This window comes from Euleptes europaea, chromosome 5 (genome assembly GCF_029931775.1).
Source record: "Euleptes europaea isolate rEulEur1 chromosome 5, rEulEur1.hap1, whole genome shotgun sequence".
NCBI lineage: Eukaryota > Metazoa > Chordata > Lepidosauria > Squamata > Sphaerodactylidae > Euleptes > Euleptes europaea.
Window position 1 is genome coordinate 97,316,674 of NC_079316.1, and position 11,144 is coordinate 97,327,817.

General features: G+C 40.4%; 1 pseudogene; it reads left to right on the forward strand.

Annotated features, from left to right (window-relative positions):
* The first annotated feature begins 3,566 nt into the window (after positions 1-3,566).
* Positions 3,567-10,215, forward strand: LOC130477624 (ubiquitin-like protein ISG15; annotated as a pseudogene).
* The last annotated feature ends 929 nt before the right edge of the window (positions 10,216-11,144 follow it).

Consider the following 11,144-nt stretch of genomic DNA (forward strand, 5'->3'; position numbering starts at 1 on the left):
TGGGTTTAAAAAAAATCTAGTCAAACCTTTGGTCCATCAAGATCAGCACTATCTACTCTGATAGGCAGCATCTCTCCATGGTCTCAGGTAGAAGTCTTTCAGATCACCTACTACCTGATCCTTTTAACTGGTGATACCTGGGATTGAAGCTGAGACCTTCTCCATAATAAAAAGCAGATGCTCTGACCCACAGCTCCATACCAACTGCTGTGTTCATGTAGAAATTGCTAAATAGATTGGAATATTATTCTTATCATTGCCAATTATAACTATTATTTGGTACATAAAGGTGCCAATCTTTGCTTCGTTCTCCCCCAAATACCTTAGGGATCTCTTTGGCTAAAAGAGATGATGCCTAAAAATACTAAATGCCTAAAAATACTGCACCCCACCTTTATAGGCACCCCCTTGCAATCAGTGCAGTGTTTATCTTCTTTCCAGCAGTGACCTTGTGATAACAGGTATCCGAGCAACCAAACAAAGGATGCAGAGGTAAATACTGGGCTTGATACGGTATGAGGTGAAGTGGTCAACAAACAGACCTACTACCATCTGCTCAACAGCAAAGTCCTTGTTTATGACACTATCTAGCACACCTTCAAACTCCCCACATGATAAGGTCTTTGGCCACTGACACCTTTGCCATTTCCCCCACTGAGCTTAACTCCTGGAATCTCTCCTTAATTACAAGAATATTGGTGCAAGCTTCAGTTGTTCAGTCACCCTGCTCATGTTCAGAAGCATCTTTATTTGTTCCTTCACATCATCTGGGGCTTGGCCCTGGACCGAACAGATTCTGGTGCTGAACCCCGACAAAAACTCTGTGGCCAACTTTTCATGGACGATTTTGCTGCTCTCTTGACATGGAGCAAAAAAAAACCCGATTAAAAAAAAATTCATGGCCGCGGATCATCCCTGTCAATCTTGAAGTAGTTTTGGTTTTTCATGGGAACAAAGCTGGCAGTATTCTACAACGGTTTGGTCTGCCCCTTTCCTGAAGCCCTCCCTTCTGATAAGCTCATTGTTTATGCCTGCCCCCAACTCCGCCCCAACTCCACCCAGCGGATTACCTTGTGCTGTTCACCTCTGTGGACATGGTCCAAGTGCAGAAAAACAAGCACCAGTCCCTCTTGTTTCCTTATGTAATTTTTCTATTTACCATGCTCCCTGTTTTCCTCCACCCCCATACTTGGCGATGCTCTCTGGATGCACACTCTCCCTTCCCTTTCCTTTGCAGCATGCCGATCCACACACTTTCCCAAGATTTCCATCGTTCCTTTGTTCTGTTCTTTTACCAGGTTGGGGATGCACAGGATGCATGAGGGGTGGGGAGAGGAGGGAGACCCAGAGCAGACTGGCCGGCCCTCCTCAGAAGGGTGACGGGAGGGAGTTTTGCCTTGGATTTGCCACTCTCAGGATGCACATTTTCCTCATTCGAATTCTCAAAACTCAACAATAAGCCCCCAAAGCAGAGTTTTGAGAATTTGAATGGGGAAATGTACATCTAGAGAGTGGCAAACCCAAGGCAAAACCTCCCATGCATAAATGGCCAAACACTCTCCCTTCCCTTCGCAGCATGCCGATCCGTCCTGCCTTGGAGGGAGGCTGTCCCTCAGGTGTGATCCCCTAAACATACCCCCCCCCGCAAGCAAAGCTGCGGCACTCGCTCTCCGAAGAACAAAGAGCACGATCTGCAGCAGCTATGCGCCGCCCGGCACTCCTATGAAGAGGAAATGCACACATCTCCGGCCGGAAGACTTCTGCGGAGGTGGAATGGTGGCCTGCGATACTTGTCGGAGCACAAAACTCCCCTTGTCCAATCACCGTTCGCATGCCGGGGAGGGAGGAGAAATTTGCCTGCATGGGCGGGGAGAATACATCTGACCCCAGGGAGTTTTTCATGGAGATCTGCGCCAAAAACCACGTAGCAAAAGGAAAGAACGGACCAAAACAGGTTTGACTTGATGCAGGGATGAAGCGGGTTTTCCCCTCAAATTTGAAGCAGTCATTTAAAATCAAAAATTAGCAGCATGGCAAAACAAAAGTGAAACCGCTGCAAACCTCCGTGAAAAAATGACCTGTGTCTGTCTGCCTGTCTAGAACGTTTTTAGCCTGTCTCTCCTCCAAGGAGCTCAGGGCAGCCTGTACAGTTCTCCCTTTGCCATTTTGTTTGGGAACCTTTTCCTCTGTGCTTTCAGCAAGGCAGTGCACCATTCGTTTCTGGCTTTTTTCTCGTTTGGAGGTGTAATCATAATATCTACAGATACATTACATTGTGGCTAAATTTGCTATTACTTGAAAAACATCTTGGGCTAAAGACGGGAGCTCGCCGTGCCACAAGGGTGTACTTTAACTCAGAGCTTTGCTTTCAGGGGCGGAGCCTCAAAACCAAGACAAACAATACCTGGCTAAAGGAACTACTGTAGTATACGATTTATAGAGCAACAGCCTTCCTTTCATTTGGCCTCTTGTCACCCAGAATACCAGCTCTAGGTGCATTTGAGCCCTGATTAAACTGGGGGGGGGGGGATGTACCCATATCAGCAGACCATCAGTCCTACCTCCTGGCTGCACATTTTTAGGACTGCATGTCACACCCCTTGGCCTTTTCTCTTTCACTTGCTCATTTTTGAGCTAAAATAAATCAGATTTGAATATGTACTTCTAAAGCCTACATCTTTATATTTAATTCCCAACAGAATCAATTAACAGAGAATAATTACAGCAGAGTGCTTGATAGTACAAGGCACATAACTTCAAAAAGAAAATGTCTGTAATTGGAATTTTTGCAATTTAGTTAGCAATATTATTGTGTTGTCCCACCACAAGCTACTTTTAGGTAATCTCTCTCGCAATGACCTGATTGGGATGTAACTGTGTTGTAAATAATACTTTCAGGTATGTTTTGGGAGGGGAAGTAGGACTGGAAATTGGATATTTGCACCAGTAATTCACCATAACCTTGCTACGAAAATGTTCTAGGAACATATCTTGTGTTGTTTCTAGTTCAGGGATTGCATTGTGGGAAGAACATAGTTCTGAAAAATTTAAGATAACTGTCATGGTCCAGGGACTACACTGCTTGGCTGTCATTTTCAGACATGCTGTAGAATAAATTAGATGAGTAAAACGTGGCCAATCAGATTCCCGCAACCCCATTGTTCAGGCCCTCTCCTCCTTATGTGCTGGAATGCACCTCATCCAACCTTTTAAAAAATGGTGGGAGGTAGAATGGATCACAGCATGGCTATTAACACAACATACAAGGCTATCCCCATCATCGGTTCCATACCGTCTGGATACCAGACTACAGACTATAGCTTTGGAATCTCAATATGGAGCATAAAGCCATGACAGTGGGAGTACCATGAATAGAGCTCCCAGCTTTTTTTTCTTTAAATATAATGTGGGAGAGCCTGATTCTGACCGAGACCATGGCACAAAAGGAGGAGGATTTAAGCCTTCCCCCTCAAGTCCTTTTTCCCAGTCTGAAATGGAGTACCAAAGCCAGCTGGCTATTCCTTGGGAGACTGCAAACTACCAGCCTCACCTCATCAGTCCTGAAGATGGCCTTGTGCTTGAATGTGACATTGCTGATGGAACAGATACATTCCCTGGACAACCATGCTAGCAGAACCATCTGGGATCTCAAAATCCAAATTGCCCAGAAATAAGGGGTGCCACCATATCAGCAGAAACTGGCCTGCCAGAACAACAGTCATGTTGTCCTGTGGGATGGGACCCAGTTGCCTGAGTTTGGGCTGAAATCTGGAGATACCATTGTGCTGGTGGTAAAAAATGATGAGTCCATTACCATCTTCCTGAAGAGTGATAGAGGCAGGGCCAGGACATACCAGGTCATGCTTCAGAGAAGGTGAACAACTTCAGAACCTGGGTTCAGCAACAAGAGAACATCCAGGCAGAACTGTTATGGCTGATTTATGATTGGAAGTCTTTGGAGAATGCCCATAAACTGTCAGATTACAACACTGCCCCACACAGCACCATATTCCTTTTTTATATATATATAAATTTTATTGGGTTTTATGATAGAAATTTTCCATTGCATTAAACAACATCTATAACAATATCGAATTTCAATTCTAACCTAAAGTTGTTATAATTCCATATCATATAATAAAAAAGAGAAAAGAAAAAAGAAAAAAAAAAGAAATGGAAAATTTTTTGACTTCCCCATCACCTCTATCTGCCTCTTAATAAAAAGTTCATCCCGTCATAGGTAATCTAATCTTGATAAAATATCAATACCATATATAAAAGACCATAATCTGTTAGTAAATATAATTATGCTTATTCAATATAAAAAAAAATCAAAAATAATCCTCTGGATCAGATTAGAAAATATTCTTCCATTCTTCCCAATTTTAACTCATATTCACAATATTGCATCCACGCCCCCCATTCCCCCAAAAACCGAACGTCATTTTCTTCATTTAGAATAGCTGTGAGTTTTGCCATTTCTGCCACTTCAAACATTTTAACAATCCAGTCTTTTTTCTCTGGAGTTTCTAGCCCTTTCCATTTCGCTGCATAAAGCAGTCTCGCAGCTGTTGTGGCATAAATCAGAAAGGTTCTTTGTGTTGCTAAGTCGTCTGGAATCATACTCAATAACATCATTTCTGGTGTTTTGGATATATTCTTTTGTAGTATTAATCTCAGTTCGTTATAAATCATGTCCCAGAAGTCTTTGGCTTTGTCACAGGTCCACCACATGTGATAAAAGGAACCAATTTCTTTGTTACATTTCCAACAAGTAGGGGACATCATTTTATAAATCTTTGCAATTTTCTTGGGTGTTAGATACCATCTATACATCATTTTATAGATGTTTTCTCGCACTGACTGTGCTTTTATTCCTTTTAAATCTTTAGACCATAATCTTTCCCATTTATTTAAAACAATATCATGTCCCACATTTTGAGCCCAATCGATCATAGTTGGTTTAATCGTGTCCTGCTCACAGTATATTGTTAAAAGGAGATTATACATTTTAGAAATCAGCTTTGTATTATTGTCTAGTAGAATCCTTTGAAAAGGAGATTTTTCTTTAGAGAAACCTTTTTTTGCATCTTGTACAAAAACTGATTTGATTTGGTAATATTGAAGCCATTGTAAATCATCCTTAAGAAGTTGAAAGTCTTTTAGTGAGCATTTCTTTCCTTCCCAATTAATTAGATCTTGATAAGTAATAAATTTGTCTGGTCTAAGTGGGCGCAAAGTTAGCATTTCTTGGGGCGATATCCACATCGGTGTTTCTGGTTCCAAAATGTGTTTATATCTCATCCAAATACGAAGTAGAGAGGACCTGATTATATGATTACGGAATGTTGCTTGTAATTTAATTTTATCATACCACAAATAACCATGCCATCCACTTAAGTTATTATAACCTTCCAAGTCTAGCAAACGTACATTTGACAAATTCATCCAGTCTTTTAGCCATACTAAAGCTACCGCTTCAGCATAGAGTTGAAAATTAGGCAGTGCTAAACCTCCTCTAGTTTTTAGATCCACCAAATATTTATAAGCAGTCCTTGGTTTTTTTCCTTGCCAGATGAAGTTTGAAATGTCTTTCCTCCAAGTTTCAAAATATTTTGTTTGTGATATTATTGGTAAATTTTGGAATAAGAAGAGCATCCTCGGTAAGACATTCATTTGGATCGTTGAGATACGTCCCATTAATGACAATTTTTTGTTTGACCATATAATCATATCAGTTTTAATCTTACCCCATAACTTGAGGTAATTGTTGGTTAACAGATCTTTATTCTTTGCAGTGATCCAAATTCCCAGGTATTTAACTTTATTAGCTTTCTCCCAGCCAGTATATGATATAAATTCCTGTTGTTGTATTTCCGATAAATTTTTAAATATTATCTTTGTTTTTTCTTGATTCACTTTAAAGCCTGATACTTTTCCAAAGTCATCCAAAGTCTCCTGAAGTATATTCATTGACTGTGTTGGGTTTTCCAAAATTAGCAGTAGGTCATCCGCGAATGCTCTCAACTTAAATTCATGTTTTTTAATTCTTAGCCCGCGGATGTCCTCCATACTTCTTAGTTTCGCACATAGCGGTTCCAACACCAACAAAAATAAAAGTGGAGACAAGGGACATCCCTGTCTAGTCCCTTTCGTGATTTGGCAGTTATCTGACATTGATTCATTAACCAAAATTTTAGCTTGTTGGGAGGTATAAATAGCCGATATACCTTTCTGAAAACGATCTCCAAAATTCAATTTATCCAAAATCCGTTTCAAAAAGTTCCAAGAGACCATATCAAAGGCTTTTTCTGCATCCAAAAATACAAAAGCCGCAGTTTGTTGAATATTATGGTCATAATATTCCACTGAATCTAGTAAAATTCTTACATTGTCTTTTATTTGCCTTCCTGGTATAAAACCTGCTTGGTCCTCATGTATAAGATCCTTAATAAATTGCTTTATCCTACATGCCAAAACCGAAGCAAAAATTTTGTAATCCACATTTAAGAGCGATATAGGTCTGTAATTAGATGTTTTTTCTGGATCTCTTCCTTCTTTGGGTATCAGTGATATAAATGCGTGTGACCAAGTCTCCGGGGATGTTCCCTCGTCCAAAATTGCATTGTAAAGTGAACCAAAAAATCCAACTAAATTGTCACTAAATGTTCTATAAAATAGTGCAGTAATTCCATCTGGTCCAGGTGTTTTATCCGTTTTTTGTCTCAGTATTGCTTCTTGTATTTCTTCCCTTGTTACTGGAGCTTCAATACATTCTCTCTGGGTCATTGACAAAGCTTTCATCTGTATTGAGTTTAGAAATTTATCTATTTTCTGTTTTGGAGTATTTTCTTTCTGATATAACTTAGAGTAAAATGAAACAAATTCTTTCTGAATTTCTGAAGTTGAATAAACTGGTCCTTTAGCAGTTTGGATTTTTGTTATAATCTTCTTTTGAAATGAGTCCTTCAGTTGTATTGCTAAAAATTTTCCTGGTTTATTTGCATATTCAAAATACTTTTGTTTAGCAAGTTTCAGATTTTTATTCATTTCCTCCATTATTACCAAATTTAATTGGTGTTTAGATGCAGAAATCTGTATTTGAATTTCTCTTCTCTCCTCTTCCTGTGTTACCATTACCAATTTCTGCTCCAAATTTTGTAAATTCCAAAGTATGTTGTTTGTAAATTGCAATTGAGTCTTCTTCCAGGCCGAGTGTTTCTGTATCATAAAACCTCTCAGAACAGCTTTGAATGCGTCCCAAACTGTATTTAAAGAAGTTTCCCCATTAAGGTTAATTTCAAAAAAGTCTTTCATTAAAACCTGTAATTCCTTTTGTATCTTGTTGTCTTTTAAAAGTTTATCGTTCATTCGCCATCTAAATGCTTGTTTATTGTTCCAATCAAAGGTAACAGGATTGTGATCAGAAAAAGTTCTAGGTAAAATATGAATTTTACGTAGTTGCGTGAAAATTGATTTACTGGCCCATATCATATCGATTCTGGAGTGTGAATCATGTCTTGCTGAATAAAAGGTGTATTCTTTAGCTGTTGTATTCATTGTTCTCCAAATGTCTTGTAATTCTAATTCTGAAGCCATGGCAAAGAAAGTTTTAGGCAAGCATCCATCATTGATATCTTTTGCTTTTGATTTTTTGTCCAGAGATGGGAGAATAATTCCATTGAAGTCGCCCATCAATAAAATTTGGTCTTGTGCGTACTGGGTTATCAGATCATGTAATTTTTCATAGAAGGATTTTTTCCCTTCATTGGGTGCATAGATTCCAACCACTATTGTCCTTTGTCCCAATATTTTAGTTCTGATAATTACAATTCTTCCTTCATTGTCTTTATATACTAGTTCTGGACAGAGACTGGGGTGGGCATAGATTACCACTCCCTTTGTTTTAGTTTTAGCAGAAGCAATAAATGCTTGTCCAAGCACCTGTTTCTCCAAGTATTTTTTATGCTTTGAAGCTATATGGGTTTCTTGTAGGCAAATTAGGGAGTATTTATATTTCTGTAGATATTTGAAGATTCTGGCCCTTTTAGTTTTCTCATTCAGTCCATTTACATTCCAAGAAATTGCTTTTGCCATAATGTAGTGTTTTTTAGCAAAATAAAAAGTCTATAGTTTGGTACCACCTTCTGCACCCTGTACCTCTTCTTCTTCCTCTTCTTCTTCCTCCTTCTCTCCAGGTAATTCTTTAAGGTCCATTTTATATTTTCTCAGAAATTTCCCCACATCTGCTTGGGATAGAATTGTCGTTTTCACTTCCTTATAGGTGAAAGCCAAACCTTGTGGCATAATCCAACGGTATTTGATGCCATTAGCTTTCAGTATAGACACAAAGTCTTTGTAGTTATTCCTCTGTGAAAGTAGATGCCTTGGAATATCCTTCAGTAGTATAAGAGAGGAATCTCCTGCTGACACTGGATTTTCATAATGAATCTTCATAATCTTGTCTTTAACTCTGGTGTCATAGAACACTATCATCAAGTCTCTTGGCTTAGATCTTCTCATTCTAGCAGGTAGTGGTATCCTGTATATTCTATTAATGGCTTGTTTTAATTCTTGTTCATCTATCTGAAATAAGTAGGCCAAATTTGGTATTGCAGATTCTTTATTGTCTCCCATCATATCTGGAAAGTTGCGTATACGAAGGTTGGTCTCTTTCACTCTCATCTCCATCATTGCCATTTGATTTTTTGCCGCCATCTGATCCGCTTGTATTGTTTCAATCTGTTTTTCTTGGCTTGTTAATTTTTTCTTTGTGTCCTTGTGCTCATCCATCACTTTCTTAATTGATACATCCATCGCTTGCATATCTGTCTTCATAACAATCATTTGAGTTTTTACTTCTTTCAAGTCTCCAGTGACCACATCCAACTTCTGATTAATAGCTTGGGATGCTTGACCAAGATTTGTCATCATAGAAGTCAACTGTGCCATCTGTGTAGACATCTGTTCAAACTGTTTATTTGTTGCCTCAGTTTGTTTAGTTAGCATATCCTGTAACTTTTTTTCCATGGTCGAGGTTTGTAAAGAGTCCCTTAGTTTAGTATAGGCAGGGCTGTGTAGTGAGCCAGAGCAGGGTCGAGACATTTACATTCAAAAAAAGCTGGTAAAATACATGTCCACCGACAGGGCCTTTAAGGTGCTGGTTAAAAGATGATAGTTCAAAGATCAGCCTAATAATTTTTTCGGGTTGAAAAGAGTCGAAATTGGCTTTAAAATTGCATTTTAAAGTTTTAAAATACCAGTGAGTTTTTTCGGTCGCTCTAGATCGGATTAATCAGGAAGTAAACAGGAAGTTACTAGTGCTGCAGACCTTCTATCGTCTCTTCTCGATGGTTATTCCTTCAGGAATGATTTGAAAGTAACTCGAGTGCGACGGATATTCAGTCCCGCGGCTACTTCCTGTTGTTTTAGTTCCAATGATAGAGAGGGTGTTATAGAGAGTCTTCCGTTCCAGGCACTCCCTTACTGCAAACGTGGCAGGAATTCGCCGGAAAATCAGGAAGAGAGATCACCCTCCCCTTCCTTCGGACCTTCTCATTGGTGATAATTCTTGTCAGTCTAAAAGGTATCCTTCCGACTCTTTGTTATGGTTTAGGCTGATCGATCCGATAAGGCTCCTGTCGCTAATCCCGATGACTAACTCAGATCAAACTTTTTCAGTTCGGATTATGGAGGGGTGGGGGTCCCAGAAATATTCTTATCAGCCCCCCGTCTGTTCAAATTTCTAGTAAGTAGACGAAGAGTTCTTTTGTACTCACTTGGGTGTCAAGAGGTGAGGTTCTTTTCTTTATGTAGTCCTTATGTTGGTATTAAGGCGGTGGAGGGTAGAGCTTGCTGCCAAAGTTGCGTTTTGGCGATGTCCTTCCCTAGTGCCCTCGCAGGACCGGCGTCTAGGACTCCGAGGGGCTTAAAAAAAGCCCCCTCAGAGTACCTAGGAGGTCAAACCGCGTTTGCGGGCTGCAGGGAGTTCCTGCTTTCCAACCCACTTGCAAGGGTCGGATTGGGGTATCTATGTACCCCAAAAATAACGCAAACTTGGATTTCTCCCAGGACAACCTGGGGAAATGGAGTGCTCTCTCCAACGGCACCACCGGAAGTCTCACAGCACCATATTCCTGAACCATACGCCTGTGTGGTGGCTGTATTGGCCAAGCATCCCTCCTGAGCTTAGCTCAGCATTTCTCCGATTTTTAAAAATCTTCTCAATGCTGTTTTTGGGGGAAGGGACACCCACTATTGTCATTTATCCCAAAAGTGATGCACACAGATTCTTGCATCCTCTCACACACATATAGCCTGCTGTTGCATGCAAATATCTGTGAACGGGGTGTCACAATTCCAACACCGGCATGAGAAGAGGCTCTCTGATCTACTCCTAAAGTCACACACATGGAGGCATCTTAGAAACAGCTTCTTCCTTCTAGGGCTGAAATTGATTTAAACTTCTTGCCAGAATTGTCTCTCTTGGAGAGCCTGAAGCAGAAGACAGGTGATACTACTTCAACTGCTTTCTTCCTGTTAACTCTGTACCAGTTGGTATCAGCTTACTTTCACCCTTGTTTCCTTTCCAAAGAGTGAGAGCCTACCCATCATATGCAAACTGGAGCCACCCAGCACACTAGATGTTGGCTGATGAACAGCATGTCTGCCACAGGACCCTGCCTGTATCTGCAACTTTGTGGCCCCCCAGACCTTCAAGTAGGGCCTTGCCCACAGTTTGCAAACCACTGCCTAAGAGAAGCCCCCTTTAAACCAAAGGGAGAGGGTTGGTTCTGAATTTTTCTCTTGCAAGCCAAACTAGATGATTTAAACATCTTCCCATTCCCTGTTTGGTCCTGTTTAAATGCTTCAATAAGAGCCCCGTGGCGCAGAGTGGTAAGCTGCACTGTACTGCAGTCAAAAGCTTTGCCCATACAACCTGAGTTCAGTCCCAACAGAAGTTGGTTTCAGGTAGCCGGCTCAAGGTTGACTCAGCCTTCCATCCTATTGAGGTCGGTAAAATGAGTACCCAGCTTGCTGGGGGTAAAGTGTAGATGACTGAGGAAGGCAATGGCAAACCATCCTGTAAACCTGGTCTGCCTAGTAAACGTCATGATGTGCCATCACCCCATGGGTCAGTAATG